We start from the raw sequence: 20,731 nt of genomic DNA, 5'->3' as shown, positions 1-20,731 counted from the left end.
CATAGTAACCTGTTTCTATTTTCTTCATTTTCTTTTTACCACTATCAATATACATTTCCTGTTCACTTGTATTGTTTATTCAAATCTTGTTTGTAATCTTGCTATCATTTTATCTTTACAAATAATCTTGAGCTTTCACTATCCTTACAAATTTTTGTTTTTTTTTTTTTAAAAAAAAACAAATCATTTTCTTTTTGATTCCTCCTGTAGCACACTTCCAGAGTTATGTTTTCCCCAATTTTGAGTCTGTCGTGCCTTCAGAATGACATACTGGTCCCATTTCTGCAGCACTTTTTCCCATAAACCTCATGCTTGGAAGCAATCTACCCAGAATCAGTGTTTCAACTGACAGGGAATGTGGACTTTCCTTGGCTTCATTACCTATCTTCTTGAGTGATGTTTTAATTCACTTCTTAGATTTAAACTTTGATATACACAATTCTCTGTACAATTCTCATTAACCAGTCACCATTTATCAAGCACTGCCTGATTTTACTGACATTTCTGGGATCTTTGCATCTTCTCAATATTTGGACCTCTGTCAGAGAATGATAGATTTTATGTGGATTTTAAAATCCCAGAACTTTATGGATATTGATTTTTTTCTCTTTATAGCTTGCTTTCAACATTTCACTTAGGTGGAGGGAATGTGGAATATCAAATGCAAAGCACTGTGCCCTTGATGACCCCTTGCTTTTGTTTATTGCACTATTGGTTTGTGAAGTTTGATTTTCAAAAGTTTCTTAATATAGCACAGCTGACATGATTATACTCACTTCAGAAGCAACACCTATGAATTAAGGAGATGTTTTGTGCTTTTCTGGTTGACTACACACAAAATTTGAGAGTCTAGAAACAGAGAGTATGCATGAAGCGAAGGTGGGGATGTGGATAGAAAATATCTTTACCTTTTTTATCTCCTTTCAGGTGTGTGGTGTTTCATATGTCTTTATCAAGAGAGAAACTGGCATTTAATCTGTACTGTCATCTCACGAGATTTATGGGCATTGAAATTACTCTTAGATCCTGACAAAGATGCATGACCAATATAATTGCCAAGTCTCAGTCATGATCTGATTTGAGTTTTCAGCAGCATTTGTCACAGTGGGTTAACCACTTACCTCTACAGCTGTTATTTTTTTTTTTTTTCAAGCTAGGATTCCAGACATCTGTTTTTCAGTGTTTCTGCCTTATTTGTTGTTCCTTCTCAGTGCATTTTGCTGGTTTACCCTCTATTCATGACTTCTGATTTTGGATTTCACCAGGATTAGCGCCATTCACCTGCCATTCCTCTTCTCTTTGTACCTTAAATCTTAATGTGATTTTATCCTAATGACTTTAATATTATCTGTACACTTAGAATTCCCTATGTATAACTCTAGTCCTATTTTCTACCTTTAAATCTTATATAATATATAGATATATATGTTATAAATACATACATGTTTTCTACCCTAAACTCTTATATATATGTTGCATATATACACACATGCATATTTTCTACCCTTAACTCTTACATTTTATACATATATGTATATATATATATATGTTGCATATATACACACACAGACATTTCTACACAAAAGCTTTAAATAACATTGCAGTGAATGCTTTTAACTTTATTTTGCTTCAGCATTCATTTTGAGTGCAAGTTTAGTTTTCTACTGCCTTTAATAGGATGATTCAGGCATTTTTCCACAAATTTAAGGTGACTCACACTTTATTTCCCACCATATACTGAGAGTGGCCTCTTCTCACTCTCTGCGAAACACAGGCTCTATTGAACTTGTGTGTGGCCTCCAGGCATGCTATGTATTCTCCAGGGTCTACATGTATTAAAAATTCTTAAACTTTCACACTATGGTGGTGTCACTGAAGCCTTGTTCCTAATTTTATTCCTGGTGGTGAGGCTACCATGAGAGCACCCCGGCAGGTGGATGAGTTTTATTCAAAACAGACATCTAGTAGTTGTTTCCAATATGAAATACTGTTGTCCTAATTTTTTTTCAAGCAGTTGCTTTATTTGAATGAAGCCAACTGCATATTTTGGTTCATCCTTAACCTTTTTATAAAGTCACACCACCATCCAATAAGTTAACAAACACTGACAGTTTTACCTTCAAGATACATCCAGTATTTAAAGAAAATGTAACATGTATACACAATAGAATGCTATTCACCCATAAAAAATGCAATACTGTAATTCACAGCAACATGGATAAGCCTGAAGGAGATTATGTTAAGTGAAATAAGTTAGGAAAGAAAGACAAATACCGTATGTTCTCACTTACATGCAGAAGCTAAAAATGCTGATCTCATAGAGAAGTATAGAGTAGAAAGGTGGTTACTAGAGACTAGAAAAGGTAGTGAGGAGAAAGAAATAGGAAGAAACTGGTTAAAGGATACAAAACTATGGACAAGTAGAAGGCATTATTTCTAGCATTATTTAGCACTGTAGGATGACTATAGTTAACAATAATTTATTATAAATTGTCAAGTAGCTAAAAGGGAAACTGAATATTTTTGTTATAAGAATTGATAAATATTTGAGGTCATGAATATGTTAATTACTCTGATGTGATCACTATATATTGTATGTATTGAACATAACTACGTACCCTATAAATATGTACTATTATTGTATATCAATGAAAAAATTAATAAGAAATGATACATTCAGAATCAGTAATTTTCATTATCTTTAACGTTATTATTCTATGCCAAGCCTTTCACATGAATTAATGAGGTAACTTCCTAACTAATCATCCTTATCCTCATGGAAATAATTCTCCACCCACTAGTCTGATTGTTTTATTTGTGTTAATGTTAGCCATAATACATCCCTTCTCTGACAAAACTCTCCAATTATTTTCCATCTCACTCAGTATATTATAATGTATATATTTGACTGTTAACAATCTATTAGTACCAATATTCTACCACTTCAAGTGAAGTATGGAAACCTCACCTCCACTAAGGTCCCTACATTTTATCAAATCTTAAATATCACTGGCTTTAGGATCACATGATCTAAATTGCATTTTGGCCATTAAATATGAATTATAAATAATATATTTATTTTATTTACTTTTTTTTAGTACAGGGTCTTGTTCTGTCACCTGGGTTGGAGTACGGTGGTGTAGTCTCAACTCACTGCAACCTCTGCCTCCTGGGCTCAAACAATGCTCTGGCCTGAGCTTCTCAAGTAAGTTGAACCACAGGTGCATGCCACCATGCCTGGCTAATTTTTGTTTTCCTTGTGGAGATGAGGTTCCACTGCGTTGTTCAGGCTTGTCTCAAACTCCTGGGCTCAAGTGATCCTCCTGCTTTGACCTCATAAATTGCTGGGATTACAGGTGTGAGCCACTACATATGGCCAATATATTTACACACTCATACCTAAACTCATAGGATTACATTATATAAATAGTCATGTAAAAACTCGTAAGTAAAAGAATAATGTATTGCATGCATCTGTGTTTCTGCTCTTTCCACTGTTCGTTCTTTCTTCCTGATGTTCCAAGATTTACTCTTTTATCATTTTCTTTGTTTGAAGAACTTCCTTTAGTCAGTTCTTAAGAGTAAGTCCATTCATTACAAAATTATCTTAATTTCCCTTTGTGTGTGAATGTTCTTTATTTTTTATTTTTGAAAGATAATTTTACCAGGTATAAAATTCATGGTTGACAAATCTTTTATTTTGGTACTGAAAAAATATATCATACTACTTTCTTCTGGCCTCCATGGTTTTAGATGAGAAATTCATTTGAATTGGTGTTTTCCTGCAGGTAATTTGTCATTTCTCCTTAACTGCTTACAAGATTTTATTTTTTGTATTTAGTTTTTAAAAGTGTAATTATTATGTATTTTGACATGGACTTTGGGGATTATTCTGTTTATTTCACAAGTGATGAAGATGTTATTTGCTGGGGAACTACCAATGTATAATATAATAACAGTGGGTTTGATAGGAAAGAAATGAAAATGGTAATAGGAAGGTCTTCAAGAGGCAATTTTGCTCTATTACTAAAAATGTAATAAACTTTATATGAATAAAATAGTTCACTACAGAGTGAGTGGTACTTCAAAATTACTGGCTAAAAGAGAAATGTGAAAAGGAAAGTCTAAACAAAAAAATAGATGGCATGGACAGATATTTCTATCTTATAATAAACAAGTTGGTTAATGATCATCCTGGTTCTTGGGAATAAAGCCTCTAAATCTTTGGAGTTTTAAAATTATTAGTACCATCTTTGTTAGTCATAATGTCCCCTAATAGTTTATGCTAATAAAGTGACTCCTGGTGGGCCCTTAGGTAATTTATGCTAATGAGACTCAGGAAGATGAAGGCTGACCATGTCAGAAAGAAGAACCAAACGATTAGACAGTTGGGGCTTTCAGATATGAAATTATCAGTCTGATCTCCTGGGAGTGAAGGAGGCTGGAGATTGAGTTAAATCTTGTGGCCAGTAACACAATCAGTCATGCCTACATGATGAAACCCCAGCAAACGCTCTGGGCACTGAAACTTGAGTGAGCTTTGCTGGAAACCATAATCTGTGGGTATTGTAACACATTGATATGCCAGAAAGGTGACATGTTCTTGAAGATACACAAGCTTTACATTTGGGACCTTCCTAGACCTCACCTACTCTGACTCTTCTTTTGACTTGTTTAATTTGCAACCTTTTGCTAAATGAAACTGTGTTTATAAGTGTAATATTTTCAGTGCTCTCTGTGAGTCTTTGTAGCAAATAATTAAACTCAAAAGGGTAGTGGGAGCCCTGAAATTTGTCACCAGAAGATCAGAAGTGTTGGTACCCCAGAATCTCTAAACATGAAGCTATTGTCTGAAGTGAGAGGAGACTTGAAGAAAAATGTGCCCTTTTTTCAGTTTTTTTTTCATTTTCACTGTTTTTTTTCTTTTAATATTGTTTATTGTACTTTCGGTTCTGTGCAGATCATGAAGTAATGTTGCATAGGTACATACATGGCAATGTGGTTTGGTGCCTCCATCCCCCGTGACTATATCTGGCATTTCTCCCCATGTTATTCCTCCCCAAACTCCCTACCCCCGATATTCCTGCAGTAGTCCTCACAAAAGACCCCAGTGTGTCATGCTCCCCTCCTTGTGTCCATGTGATCTCATTGTTCAACACTCACCTATGAGTGAGAACATGCAGTGTTTGATTTTCTGTTCCTGTGTCAGTTTGCTGAGAATGATGGTTTCAAGATTTATCTATGTCTCTACAAAGGACTCAAACTCCTTGTTTTTTTATGGCTGCATAGTATTCCATGGTATATATGTGCCACATTTTCTTTATCCATTCTATCATCAATGGGCATTTGGGTGGGTTCCAGGTCTTTGCTCCTGTAAACAGTGCTGCAGTGAACATATATGTGCATGTGTCTTCATGATAGAACAATTTATAATTCTTTGGTTATATACCCAGTAATGGGATTGCTGGGTCAAATGGAATTTCTATTTCTACGTCCTTGAGGAATCTCCACACTGTCTTTCACAATAGTTGAACTAATTCACACTCCCATCAACAGTGTAAAAGTGTTCCTATTTCTCCACATCCTCTCCAGCATCTGTTGTCTCCAGATTTTTTAATGATCCTCATTCTAACTGGCATGAGATGATATCTCAATGTGGTTTTGATTTGCATTTCTCTAATGACCAGTGATGATGAGCATTTTTCCATATATTTGTTGGCCTCATATACGTCTTCTTTTGAAAAGTGTCTGTTCATATCTGTCACCCACTTTTGAATGGGTTTGTTTGCTTTGTTCTTGTAAATTGTTTTAGTTCTTTGTAGAATCTGGATATTAGCCCTTTGTCAGATGGAATGGGTAGATTGCAAAGATTTTTTCCCATTCTGTTGGTTGCCAGTTCACTCTAATGATTGTTTCTTTTGCTGTACAGAAGATCTGGAATTTAATTAGATCCATTTGTCTATTTTGGCTTTTGTTGCCAATGCTTTTGGTGTTTTAGTCATGAAGTCCTTGCCTATGCCTATGTCCTGAATGGTTTTGCCTAGGTTTTCTTCTAGAGTTTTTATGATGTTAGGTCTTATGTTTAAGTCTTTAATCATCTGGAGTTAATTTTAGTGTAAGGTGTCAGGAAGGGGTCCAGTTTCTGCTTTCTGCATATGACTAGCCAGTTATCCCAACATCATTTATTAAACAAGGAACCATTTCCCCATTGCTTGTTTTTCTCAGGTTTGTCAAAGGTCACATGGTTGTAAAAGTGTGGTGTTGCCTCCAAGGCCTCTGTTCTGTTCTATTGGTATATATCTCTGTTTTGATACCACTACCATGCTATTTTGATTACTGTAGCCTTGTATTAGTTTGAAGTCAGGTAGCATGATGTCTCCAGCTTTGTTCTTTATGTTTAGGATTGTCTTAGCTATGTGGGCTCTCTTTTGGTTCCATATGAAGTTTAAGGTGATTTTTCCAGTTCTGTGAAGAGGGTCATAGGTAGCTTGATGGGGATAGCACTGAATCTCTAAATTACTTTGGGCAGTATGGCCATTTTCACAATATTGATTCTTCCTAACCATGAACATAGAATGTTTCTCCATCTGTTTGTGTCCTCTCTTATTTCCTTGAGCAGTGGTTTGTAGTTCTCCTTGAAGAGGTCCTTTACACCCTTTGTCAGTTGTATTCCTAGGTATTTTATTCTTTTTGTGGCAAATGTGAATGGGAGTTCGCTCATGATTTGACTCTCTTTTAGTCTGTTGTTGGTGTATAAGAATGCTTGTGATTTTTGCACTCTGATTTGTATCCTGCTACTTTGCTGAAGTTGCTTATCAGTTTCAGTAGATTTTGTGCTGAGATGATAGGGTCTTCTAAATATACAATTATGTCATCTGCAAATAGAGACAAATTGACTTCCTCCTTTCCTAATTGAATACACTTTATTTCTTTTTCTTGCCTAATTGCTCTGGCTAGAACTTCCAATACTATATTAAATAGGAGTGGTGAGAGAGGCATCCTTGTCTAGTTCCAGATTTCAAAGGGAATGCTTGAAATTTTTGCCCATTCAGTATGATATTGGCTATGGATTTTTGATAAATAGCTTTTATTATTTTCAGATACGTTCCATTGGTACCTAGTTTATTGAGAGTTTTTTGCCTAAAGATCTGTTGAATTTTGTCAAAGGCTTTCTATACATCTATTGAGATAATCATGTGGTTTTTGTCTTTGGTTCTGTTTATGTGGTGAATTATGTTTATAGACTTGCGTATGTTGAACCAGCCTTGCAAATCCAGGATGAAGCCTACTTGTTCATGATAAAAAAGCTGTTTGATGTGTTGTTGCCATCAGTTTGCCAGTATTTTATTGAAGATATTTGCATCTATGTTCATCATGGATATTGGCCTGAAGTTTTCTTTTTTTTTGTTGAGTCTCTTCCAGGTTTTGGTATTGTGGCCTCAACTTCAGCCCTTGTTATTGGTCTACTCAGGGTTTCAAATGCTTCCTGGTTTAGGTTTGGCAGTGTGCAAGTGTCCAGGAATTTATGCATTTCTTCCAGGCTTACTGGTTTGTGTTCATAGTTGTTTGTAGTAATCTGATGGTAGTTTGTATTTCTGTGGAATCTGTGGTGATATCCCCTTCATTGTTTTTCATTGCATCTATTTGATTCTTCTCTCTTTTCTTTTTATTAATCTGGCTCATGATCTGTCTATTTTATTGATCTTTTAAAAAAACCAGCTCCTGGATTTATTGATTTTTTGAAGGTTTTTTTCTGTCTCTATCTCCTTCATTTCTGCTCTGATCTTGGTTATTTCTTGTCTTCTGCTAGCTTTGAGTTTGTTTTTTTTTTTTTTTTTTTTTTTTTTTGCTCCTCTAGCTCTTTCAATTTTGATGATAGGGTGCCGATTTTAGATCTTTCCTTGCTTCTCATGTGGGCATTTATTTCTATACATTTCCCTCTAGACACTGCTTTAAATGTGTTCCAGAGATTATGGTACATTGTATATTCATTCTCGTTGGTTTAGAAGAACATCTTTATTTCTGCCTTCATTTCATTGTTTATCGAGTCAACATTCAAAAGCCAGTTCTTCAGTTTCCATGATGTTGTGCAGTTCTGAGTTAGGTTCTTAATCCTGAGTTCTAATTTGATTGCCCTGTGGTATGAGAGATGGTTTGTTATGATTTCTGTTCTTTTGCATTTGCTGAGGAGTGATTTACTTCCAATTAAGTGGTCAGTTTTAGAGTAGGTGTGATGTGGTGCTGAGAAGAATGTATATTTTGTGGATTTGGGGTGGAGAGTTCTTTAAATGTCTATTAGGCTTGCTTGGTCCAGATCTGCATTCAAGTCCTGGATATCCTTTTTAATTTTCTGTCTCATTGATCTGTCTAATATTGACAGTGGAGTGTTAAAGTCTCCTACTTATAGTGTGTGGAGTCTTAGTCTCTTTGTAAGTTGTTAAGAACTTGCTCTATGCACCTGGGTGCTCCTGTGTTGGGTGCATATATATTTAGGATTGTTAGCTCTTCTTGATGCATTGATCCTTTTACCACTATGTAATGCCCTTGTTTGTCGCTTTTGATCTTTGTTGGTTTAAAGTCTATTTTATCAAAGACTTGGATTGCAACTCCTGATTTTTTTGCTCCCATTTTCTTGGTCAATCTTCCTCCATCCCTTTATTTTGAGCCTATGTGTGTCCTTGCACATGAGATGGGTTTCCTGAATATACCACACAAACAGGTATTGACTTTTTATCCAATTTCCCAGTCTGTGTCTTTCAATTGGGTCATTTAGCCCATTTATATATAAGGTTAATATTGTTATGTGCTAATTTGATCCTGCCATTTTGATGCTAGCTGGTTGTTTTGCCAGTTAGTTGATTCATTTTCTTCATTGTGTCAATTGTCTTTACCATTTGGTACATTTTTGGAGTGGTTCATACTGGTTGTTCCTTTCCTTGTTTAGTGCTTCTTTCAGGAGCTCCTGTAAGGCAGGCCTGTTGGTGATGAAATCTCTCAGCAATTGCTTGTCCCTAAAGGATTTTATTTCTCCTTCACATATGAAGCTTAGTTTGCCTGGATATGAAATTCCAGGTTGAAATTTCTTTTCTTAAGAATTCTTAAGAGCCCCACTCTCTTCTGGTTTGTAGGGTTTCTGCTGAGAGACCATTGTGGGTAACCAGACCTTTCTCTCTGGCTGAGTTTAGCATTTTTCCCTTAATTTCAACCCTGGCGAATCTGACAATTATGTGCCTTTGGGTTGCTCTTCTTGAGGAATATCTTTGTGGTATTATCTGTATTTCATGGACTTCAATGTTGGCCTGCCTTGCTAGGTTGGGGAAGTTCTCCTGGATAATATCCTGAAGAGTGTTTTCCAGCTTGGATTCATTCTCTCTGTCACATTCAGATACACCTATCAAACACTGATTAGGTATTTTCACATAATCCCATATTTCTTGGAGGCTTTGTTCATTTCTTTTCACTGTTTTTTTCCCTCTAATCTTGCCTTCTCATTTTATTTCATTGAGTTGATCTTCAATCTCTGATATCCTTTCTTCTGCTTAGTCAATTCAGCTATTGAAATCTGTGTATGCTTCGCAAATTCTCATGTTGTGTTTTTCAGTTCTGTCAAGTCATTTATAATCTTCTCTAAGCTGTTTATTCTTGTTAGAATTTCATCTAACCTTTTTTCAAGGGTGTTAGTTTCTTTGCATTTCATTATACCATGTTCTTTTAGCTCAGAGAAGTTTGTTATTACTCACCCTCTGAAGTCTATTTCTGTCAATTCATCAGACTTTTTCTCCATCCAGCTTTGTTCTCTTGCTGGTGAGGAGCTGTGATCCCTCAAAGGGTATAGGCATTCTGGTTTTTGGTGGTTCATCCTTTTGGCACTGGTTTCTTCCCACCTTTGTGGATTTATCTACCTGTGGTCTTTGTAGTTAATGACTTTAGGATGTGGTCTCTAAGGGAACATTCTTTTTGTTCCTTCTTTCAAAGGGAATGCTTGACGTTTTTGCCCATTCAGTATGATATTGGCTATGAATAATGTTGAAGACATTTCTTTCTGTTTTATAGTTTTCCTTCTAAAAGCTAGGCTCCTCTGTTGTAGGGCTGCTGGAGGTCCACTCCAGACCCTGCTTGCCTGGGGATCACCTGCAGTGGCTGCAGAACAGTAAGGGTTGCTGCCAGTTTCTTCTTCTGTTAAATTCGTTCCAGAAGGGTACCCACCAGATGTCAGCCTGAGCTCTCCTTTATGAGGTGTCTCTTTGGATATATGTGGGTCAGGGAGCTGTTTGAGGATATAGTCTGTTCCTCATAGGAGCCCTAGTGCTGAGCTGGGAGCTCTGTTGTGCCATTCAGAGATTCTGGGCAGGTACATTTAAGTCTGCTGCAGCAGAACTCATAACTACCTTTTTTCCCAGGTGCTCTGTCCTGGGAAGGTGGGGCTTTGTGTATAAGTTCCTGGTGTGCTGCTGCATTTTTTCAGAGATGCCCTGCAAGGAGGTAGTCTAGTCACGGTCTGCCAGCAGAGGCATTACTGTGGTGCCATGGACTCTGCCCAGCTGCTGTGTGAACTTCCTTGTGGTTTTGTTTACAGAAGTACAGTTAGAACTGCCTCGTCGGTAATGGTGGACTGCCTCGGTAAAGGCAGTCTATCTTGGTAAAGGTGGATTGCCTCAGTAATGGCTGAATGAGTCGGTAATGGCAGAATGCCTCATTAGTGGCTGACTGCCTCCGTAATGGCAGACACCCTTCCCCCAACCAAACCAGACAGTCCTGGTTCCAGCTATGCTTGCTGTGAAACTCTCAATCCAGAGCATTTCAGATTGCTGGTCTTTGTAGGGGTGGGACCTGCTGAGCCAGATTACCTAGCTTCCTGTTTCAGCCCCCTTTTTTTTCAGTTGAATGGGCGACTCTGTCTCCCAGGCATTCCAGGCACCTGTTGAAATGGTCATCCAGATTTGTGTGAGATTTTGTGTGGAGACCTGCAGTGTGGGCTGAAACAGTTATGCTGGAAACTCATGGCACTTTTCAGGCCAGGAATCTCCTGGTCTGTTGGCAGTAAAACCTCATTTGGAAATGTGATGATTACTCACCCTCTGCATTGTTCTTGCTGGGAACTGCATTCCAGAGCTATTTCTATTTGGCCATCTTGGATCTCCAAAATGTGCCTGTAACTTGTGAAGTTTGGCCTAATTCCAAGTAGTCAGCATCCAAAGTCATTGCATTTCTGAAAGTGCTTTGGTTGATGCTATTTTTGTCAATGCTATTAAAATGGATCCTGAGGTTATTATTTTAATCATATTGCTATTTGCAAGTCCAGAAAGATCTTTTAGTAATTAGATTTTTAAAATGTATTTCACATTATAGTATAGTGCTTTTTATTTTATATTTTTAAGGAAATGTATATGAATTTAAAATGCTGATTGTGAATAGAACGATCAATGAATAAATTGCATTTGTTACAATGTTGTAATTATTATATTTCATATTTTATATAACATGTTGTTTTTCTGTGTTCAAGTTAGCCAGTGTTTTTAATGGTGGCAAATGGACAATAGACACAGCAGTCTTCATTTGATTTTCAAGGCTTCTTTATGTAAAATAAATTGCATTATAAGTTATATATGCTATTGATTTTATTTTTATCTATTTATTTTGCATGATATTTTATATTATGTCCTTTTTAAAAATCAATATGGTATATTTTGGAAGAGGACATTTCAGTTCAGTACTCTCCTCATCAGAATTTGGAAGTAATAAAATGTTCTAAAACTTGTTCTTGCTCAAACTAATAGTAATTGGGGTTAGAGGAATCCACTGATTGATTCAAAGTAGAATTTGAACCTTTGCTATGATCTGCTAAGACCAAAAGGTTTTTGCATTAAAGGCACAATTATAGGGAACATTACTTTCCAGAAATGCTAAGATTTATATCACAGCATAATTTTTAATGGATTCATGCCTGAGAACTATAGAAAAAAGGTAGATGATACATACCTAATGTAGATGATGGGGTGATGGATGCAGCAAACCACCATGGCATGTGTAAAACTGTGTAACAAATCTGCATGTTCTATACATGTAACCCAGAACTTAAAGTATAATAATTAAAATAAGCTACTAAATGTTAATGAAACTGAAGGAAATGACTGCTTGCATATATTTAAATTATCCTTAATGTCTTGTTTTTAGCAGCAAATCTTACTCAAACTTTTCAACTGTTATCCCTAAGACTTAAATAAATCAACTATGTATTTTGTTCAAAAAAAAAAAAAAGAAAGAAAGAAAAGGAAAATAGGTAGATGATAAATAAAGTACCTCAGTTCTCTAAATTTGTGGGTTCCACATCTGTGGGTGCAATCAACTTCGGATTAAAATATTTGGTGAAAAAAGGATGGTTGCATCTCTACTGAACATACATAGACATTTTTCTTCTGGTCACTATTTTCTAAACATTATAGTATAACAATTATTTACATAACAATTACATTGTACTAGGCATTACAAGTAATATTGAGAATCTAGAGATGGTTTAAGGTTTACTAGAGGATGTGCTAGGTTGTGTGCAAATACTATGTCATTTTATACAAGGGCATCCTCCATTTTATGTAAAAACATCTGTGAATTTTGATATTTACTCGAGGTCCTGGAACCAGTCCCCCATGGATGCTGAAGAATTACTATAAAATAAAATACATACAGAAAAAAACAATGTTTGCCTCAAACTATGTAAGAAAGGACAAAATTAGTTCTGTATGTGTGTCTCTCTAAGTCTGAGAGAAGTATCACCAAAAAGAGCAATACATTGTTCTGTACTTTACCAACAGTTAATGAAGCAGCTTTGGAACCACTACTAACTCCAGGCATTTCTGGAAGTGTAAAAAGAACAACAGCTGCAGAAAGCCCACAGTATTCAAGAGAGTAATGGCATCACCTGTCAAGAGTCTACACTTCCTACAGGAGCTTAATAATGCCTGACAATATGGGGGGAAGCTGAGAGGGATGCAAATACTTCAAAGGGGCCCATTTTGACCAGATAAAACATTCGAGTGCCTGCTAAAGATGGTGACACTACCAGGGAACTGGAAGAATAGCATCAAGCAGACAAACATAAAAGATAAATGGGACAACTCCTGGGGCCTCCAAAATTTTTTTGAGCAAGAATAATAAAGGAATTGGGCAAAAGTATAAATGATTCTAAAGGCCTCCATGATAAGGTGCAAGTAAATGCCGATGGTTTTGTGATAAAATTGCTAATGAAACTGGAGGCAGTTGAGATTTGGGCAAATTCAGGGTATGTGTAGGTAGCTTGTTTTAAATAATATATTTTGCAACTAGATAATAAAATATAATTGTAAAAGAATGGATGGCTTGTTACTAAAATATATTGAGGTAGTCCAGTAGTTATCTGAGTAGCTGTTATTGCTGACTCATTAATGCTGAAATAAATTTTAAAAAGCAGAACTGGAAGTATTTTCAAAGTTATATTATGGAGATGAAGCGAAAACCTAGTCATTATTTTAAAATCATAACATTGCCCAGGAAAAGTGATGAATAATTTATATACAATAAATCCAACAATTTTCAGTAATGTGTATAAAGCACTATTTTATAGTACCTCCTCTTCAAAAATAATATATTTTCTTTGCTCATTCAAAAACAGATGTTTTTGAGATTTAATACTGAAAACTGTTGTCAAGTAACTTGTCCTTGATAAACACAGTCTTCAGGTTGTGAATGAGTTGTGTACCTGGAGGTTTTGGTTAGTCAATTTATTCAATTTAAAGTCTAAAATGCATGTTCCTGTAGAATCGATGTTATAAGAAATATCCATGTCCTCGGTGCAGACCAACATTTTCTCTGATTTTTACAAATCTCTGAGAGAAATTAACCACTAATTGTTGGTAACAAAGGACAGAAAAAAATTAGACTAAATACCATCTTATTACTTTCCTTTTTTAACTCCATGGGCCACCATATTGATGATTGCTTATGAAACATCATATTCCTTTATTCTTTAGATTTAATATCCTTATTCCAGTCTCTCACATCCTCTAAAACCCAGACCCACTTGAGCCCTGTTTCAAGTTCCAGAGACCCATGGTTACAATACTCTGAAAACCTACCTTACTACTTACTGATAAGTGTGGAGGAAAAAAAGGAGAAAGTTTCTCAATCTTGCTTTCAGAGTTTAAATGAAGTCTAGATGTGAGAGGATATATTTATATCTGCCTTTCCAAGATGGAACTTGGTAGTTAGTAGGCAATGTATTTATTCAACAAAAATGTATTGAAGAAATTTTTGTGGAATAAAAATGGAATAATTTGTTGAATAAATGTGGAAAGTGCTGGTAATACAATGTTGAACCTAGTCTTTAACCACACAGAACCGAGAGGTAAACAATCATACAAAAATAAAATAAAATAAATAAAGCCGAGATTCTGTGGTAGCATATGCAAGTACTACAGAGAAACCTCGCTTGTATGTTTGACAATTGACTGAGACCTGAACAATAAATAGAAATTAATTACAGGTGGAGAGTGGAGGAAAGGATTGTAGGAAGAAGAGCTATCAGAAGTGAAAAATTATGGAGCATACCAGGTGCTGAAAGCACTAAAGACTAAGCACTGTGCAGAGCCCATGGAATGATTTAAGTGTGAATGAATGTGGTAGGAGGGGAATTGATATCATTGTACTTACATTTCAAAAATGGCATCCGGCTACTAATGAGTGGATGTGATGAGAATGGAGGCAGGAAGTCAGGTTATTGAGGAGATGATGGTAGCTTGGATTACGATGATGGTGTGATGGATTGAGATGGGTAAATACTAGAGGTTTTAAGAGATTTATGATTAAGTCTTGCAATGGATCAAATAAAGCTATTGAGAAAGAAAGCTGTACAAACTCATTATCATATTTAAAGCCTTCATGAACAGGCTCTGACAATTGCATTGGCACATTTATATATGTGAGAGAAAGCAGAGAGCCCTCTTGAATTTTTATGACTTACAGGTGACATAGACCTGATCCATATGACACAATTTGCCCAAAAGAAAAGCAAAAATTTTTCTGAAAATGAGAACCAGAGTGTTAGCCAATTATTCACAAACCACAGGGTGCAGAATATACAGCCAAAGTCTGGGACAATGAAGGAAGACAGCTGAAATACCAGGAAATACTATACAATACAGGGCAAACTGAGGTCAAGAATGCCAGAAGAGACTGCTAAACTAGCTGTGTCAAGTATGCTTAGTGTCCCCAACTGTGACTCTGATATAATTAATCTGGAGGCATGAAGCACCCAGATTCTATATCCTGATGGATCATCTTTATGTGTTTCTCAACTCTATTAGGCTTTGAAGTATTAAAATAGAAACTTAAATTCACCTGAGATAGTTTGCTGCTTATTTACTTTAGAAAATGAATTTAATTATCCTGAGAAATGTTAGTAATTAAATATAGAGGTGGAGAAGTGAATCAAATAAATAGAATTAATACTCAATAAATTTAAAAATAATTCGTGTGATTAAAATGTGTGTCATGTTTTTAAAAATAGAACATTAGGAAATCTCACAACTAAGTCTAATACATTTATGTTACAATTCATAACTGATACTCTTGGAATTTAAATCTATAATATTTGAGAAAATGTGTTTGGTTTTTAAAACAGTACTGTCATGTAAAAGAGAATAAAAGGTTCACTCTAGTTCATTCTTTATTAAATTTTCAGGAATTTGATATTTCTGCCCATGATTCTAAGCATGCTCTAGCAGTCTCACAAATCCTCAAGCAAGAAGTCACAGAATTTTGAGGTGGAAAGCCAGCACTATTCACAGGAACCCTCTGAAGCTTCAGTTGAATCCAGAACAGACAGGGAATATAGGTCGGGTAACAGGCCTAAGTTGTGCCAGTGCCTTGCTGTGTTAGGCCCTTGTTACACAGCTATAAAGAAATAGCCAAGGCTGAGTAATTCATAAAGAAAAGATGCTTAATTATCTGAGGGTTCTGCAGGTTGCACAGGAAGCATAGCAGCATCTGCCCGGGGGAGGCCTTAGGAAGCTTAACTGATAGCAGAAGTAGGAACAGAGACATCTCGTGTCAAAAGCAGGAGCAAGATACGGGAAGGGAGAGGTGGCATACACTTTACAACGACCACATCTCTCAAGAACTCAGTATACCAAAGATAGCACCAAGCTATGAGGCATCTGCCACCATGATCCAAACACCTCCACCAGGCCTCACCCCCAGCACTGGGGACTACAGTTCATCATGAGATCCGAGTGGCATCAAATATCCAAATTATACAACTTGTCCAACTCAGATTTACTGCTTTCTCACATTAAGTCCAATGTATCCTTTTTTGAGAAACCCCAAATTAACAGCTACTTGCTATTAGCATCTTTGAAAATTCTACTGTGTCAACTGGTGGAATAATTTAATTCTCAGAACCAAGATATTGGTCTAATTGAACTAAACACTGTTGCTGGAAACACAAATTTTTCCAGTCTCTTTGAGAATAATAATGAGAGAGACCAATTTTACTTTCACTGTTTAGTTCATGGACCCATATTATTTTATTTTTAAAATTGCTTTCTTTTTCTCTAATTTTAGATTCAGGGAGTATACACGCAGGTTCGTTATATATTATGGGACGCTGAGATTTGGGCTTCATTCTCCTTTTGCAGTCCCCATGTCTATTGTTCCTATTTTATGTTCATGCACCCTCAATTTTCAGCTCCTACATGAAAGTGAGAAGATACAATATTTGGTTTTCTTTTTCTGCATTAACTCACTTAGAATAATGATCTCCAGCTGCATCTACATTGCTACAAAGGACATGATCTCATTCTTTCCTACAGCTGCATAGTATTCTATGGTGTATAGTTAATTTCCTTTATCCAATCCATGACTGATGGGCATCTGGGTTGATTCCATGTGTTTGTTATTGTGAGTAGTTCTGTGATGGATATATGAGTGCAGTATCTTTTTGGGAGAATGAGTTATAGTTTTTGGGGTATATACTCAGGAATGGGACTGCTGGGTCAAAAGGTAGTTGTATTTTTAGTTCTTTGAGAAATCTCATGAACTCATATTCTGCATTTTTGGGACATAACATCTTGTAATGGCTATTAGTTCAGTGTATGCCTGTCATCTGGAAGTATACAACAACCTTCTGCAGGATGTTATCCCACTTTTGTTGCCATATTTATATGTTTAAGAGGTTACTCCAGCATTCTCTAAGGCCTGTAACTTTTGAGTAACATGGTATATAATAGGGGAAATGCTTCTCTATCATGGGCCCAACATTTGTCTCTGCTGATGAAAGAGACCAATGAAGTCAGACATTGAATAGCTGGGTTAATATGAGACACAAAGACCTGTTTCCTTTGAACCCACTACCAGAAATCCATCCACAAATACATCCTCCAGAAATTCTTGACTTATGCCATCTACCCTTGCACCTTCTAAAACTGTAATTATCTTTCCAAGCCATTTGTCACTGCCCCAAAGTCCTTACATACCATTGCATTAACAACTTTTTCCTCCACTCACAGTGAATGCTCAAGTATATGGCTCAAGACTAGCTAATGAAAATATTTCCATTTACTACTATTTTTCAGAGCTACTTGTAATTTAGATTGGAATGTATCCAAATTCTATTTTTTGTTCAAACCAACCTATCTAGCTAATCTGTTCCTTACTGAGATCTAAGATTCTTCCTCTACGTTAGCTAGTCATAATAATTAGTCTTGAACCTAAATATTTTAGGTTCTTTGGAGGGAACCCTGGGTTAATATTTATTTTAAACACTTGTTGTGGCATGGAAGAGCTCTTTATCAAGGAACCTGAACTCCTTTTCAATCAAAGAGCTCTAGATCTGAGGTCTGAAAACTGTCTGAGACAATATGAATTACCATTACAGCAGCTGACATCAGTATTTTTCTTGAAACTCCTGATAATTGGTTTTAGAAATCAAATGATGTTTTCATGAGTTGCCTACTGTGGGTTTCCACTGTGTCCTAGGAACACCATGGGTTATCGACCATCTTTCTAGATCCTTGCAGATAAGTAAACCCATTTTTGCTGGTCTTTCAGAATGACATCCTCCCACTACCTCTAGTAGGCCCATTTCTACAGCACTCCTGGAGTCTATAGTTGTATAAGTGGCCCAAAGGTAGACTTAAAATTATTTAAAAATTTTTCATATTGTACTTTGTCCCCTTCCTCAACATACATGAACAATTAGAAGGAAGACAAGTGTCCAAGATGGTTGTTTGTCATCTGGTCGTAGATCACATACCTGAGAGCCTTCTTGATGCCCTTCATAATCAGTTGCTGTAGCACAACCGCCAATTTCAGTACAGAGATGTCCTCAACTATAGTTTCTGAGCAAAACGAAGTCAAAGTACATATTAAAAGACATATGACACTGGAATTGTCTAAAATTTCTCAATATATTGCTTGAAAACTGAAATAGAAACCCACTACAACAACATTTTAATGGTCTTGAATATTTTAAATTTTAAACAATGACTGCAATGTCTACTGAATTTTTATAAGTTCAAAAATTGAACATTAGGTTCAATTTAGTTATTTTTTCCCAATATAATCAATTATGAACTGAGCATTTTGTGGTCTCTATCTCATCCTTGGAGAACATACAAAATTATTTCATTATTAAATTGAAATAATATATCTATGACAGGTTAAAAGATCTCCATAAAAGGAACCGAGAACACTGATTTGATAATATTCTGCCTAGCAAAGAAATTCCAATTGCTGTTTTTGAATCACACCATACATACGCTGGAAAACTGGTTGTGGTGTTAGTTTGTCTCAAACTCTAGAGAGATATATGATTTCTAGCATAGTCTTCTCATTACATAATCTCATAATTGTGGCTGAGAATCAGCAGAAAGTAAGCATACCTTATCTGCTGTCACAAATGTTGACAAACAGAATATTTGTTATATGTTGTGAGTGGAGAAAACAAGCAAACAAAACTAATTGCATAATGGAAAGTAATAATTTTCTACATACTAATATGCAGACAAAGTTATGGTAGATTAAGTCCTTAAAATAGCCTAATAAAATACAACAGAAACAACAAAGTGATGGTAGAGTTCTAAAGAACACAAAAATACCTTGGTTGGTAAATTGGGGACCATGAGGCAGAAGGCATTTCCTCTGACACAAGTTAGCTATGAATTATGTTTCTAAAAATCAAACAGGCAAACATCTCAGTGGTCAATAACAATAAAAGCTCATTTCTCACTTATACTACATTCTCATCTTTAGTTCTGTGAGCACAAGAGGAACAGAATCCTCACAGTTATCCTCTCTTGGGGGCCCATGCCAACATCATCTCTATCTAGAGCACTGCAGTCCTTAAGGGCATAAAGAGAGAGAGAATGCACAACTTCTTCCAGGAATTGATTGTTACATTTCATTGGCCAAAGACAGTAATATGATCAAGTCTGGTTCCAGTAGGTAAAAGGAAATAAAAACCTTCTCTGGACAAAAGAAGTAGGTGTTTATAAACAGCATACAATCTACTACAGTGGACATTGGAACACATTTCATTGTTGCCATCAGGCCCAGAATGACAGGCTCCCCTGAGTATGAGTTGTGTTAGTTGCTGTGGAGAATTACTGTAAAAATCAATTGGTCAAATCACACTTATAGGAATATGTATTTTTCATATTTTTTTGCACATCAGTGGTACAACGACATGGAAGTGAATAAATGAACTGTATGGCCCCAAAACCTAAAATGAAATAAAAATCAATCAATAAATAAATGAACTGTATGGAACCTCTCTCTTTGAGCTCAGGATTTGTTGCATCCTGAGAGAAATGGATAACCTTAAAAATTTGAGTCAACATTTCTTCTAATATGAGGTAGAGGAGAAGCAACAATAGCCTTCTTAGTATGTTGCATCATATACAAAGATGTTATTTTTCATATGCGACTTCACTTTTGTATCTACAGTGAAGGACTGGAAAAGAAAATGCAAAAAATGCATATTAGATAATCTATCTAAAAATTAGGAAATATTATTGAAGATAAACAATAGGAGGATCATGAAAATTGTAATATATAAACAAATTTCCCCCACAGCTAACTTCATGACCTTGGAATTCTGAGCTGAAAGAGAGTCAGAGGATAATCTATTAGTAATTTATCAAAATAATTCAAAGTACATTTTTTTCCAGCCTCTACTTTCCTTAATCATAGGCAGACTATAGGAAGAGCAAGGTCCTCTTCTTCATAAAAGTAATTGTTTGGCTGGGTGCATGGCTCACTCCTGTAATCCCAGCACTTTGGGAGGCTGAGTTGGATGGATATTGAGGTCAAGAGTTTGAGATCATCCTGATCAATGTGGTGAAACTCCGTATCTACAAAAATAAAAAAAAAAAAATTTAATTTTTTTATTGTGGCCCGTGCCTGTAATCCCAACTACTCAGGAGGCTGGGGCAGAAGAATTGCTTAAACCCAGGAGGCAGAGGTTACAGTGAGCTGAGATCGCACCATTGCACCACAGCCTAAGTGAGAGAGCAAGACTATCTCAAGGAAAAAACGTAATTGTTCAACAGATTTTCTCTTTTATACTTACCCATAAGAGCGCATTAGCTCCCAGTACATTCAAGAATTGCCAACCATTTCACCAATAGCTAAACCTGACATCAGGTCCAACAGTAACAGGGTAAGGGGATAAAGCATTATTAAAACAAATGTCATGGAGCTT

General features: G+C 36.0%; 1 long non-coding RNA gene across 1 annotated transcript in view; it reads right to left on the bottom strand.

Annotated features, from left to right (window-relative positions):
• Positions 1-19,811, bottom strand: part of LOC144581861 (uncharacterized) — a 29,629-nt gene extending 9,818 nt beyond the window's left edge. Inside the window, exons 1-2 of the long non-coding RNA XR_013533278.1 lie at positions 19,128-19,811; positions 18,284-18,368 (exon numbers count right to left, since the gene is read on the bottom strand). This is a non-coding gene — a long non-coding RNA (uncharacterized LOC144581861). The remainder of the gene's footprint in view (positions 1-18,283; positions 18,369-19,127) is intronic.
• Positions 19,812-20,731: the final 920 nt, after the last annotated feature.

The sequence above is a fragment of the Callithrix jacchus genome, chromosome 3 (assembly GCF_049354715.1).
Source record: "Callithrix jacchus isolate 240 chromosome 3, calJac240_pri, whole genome shotgun sequence".
Classification (NCBI taxonomy): domain Eukaryota; kingdom Metazoa; phylum Chordata; class Mammalia; order Primates; family Cebidae; genus Callithrix; species Callithrix jacchus.
The sequence above is the reverse complement of the archived record's forward strand: the minus strand, read 5'-3'. Positions and strand labels throughout refer to the sequence as shown.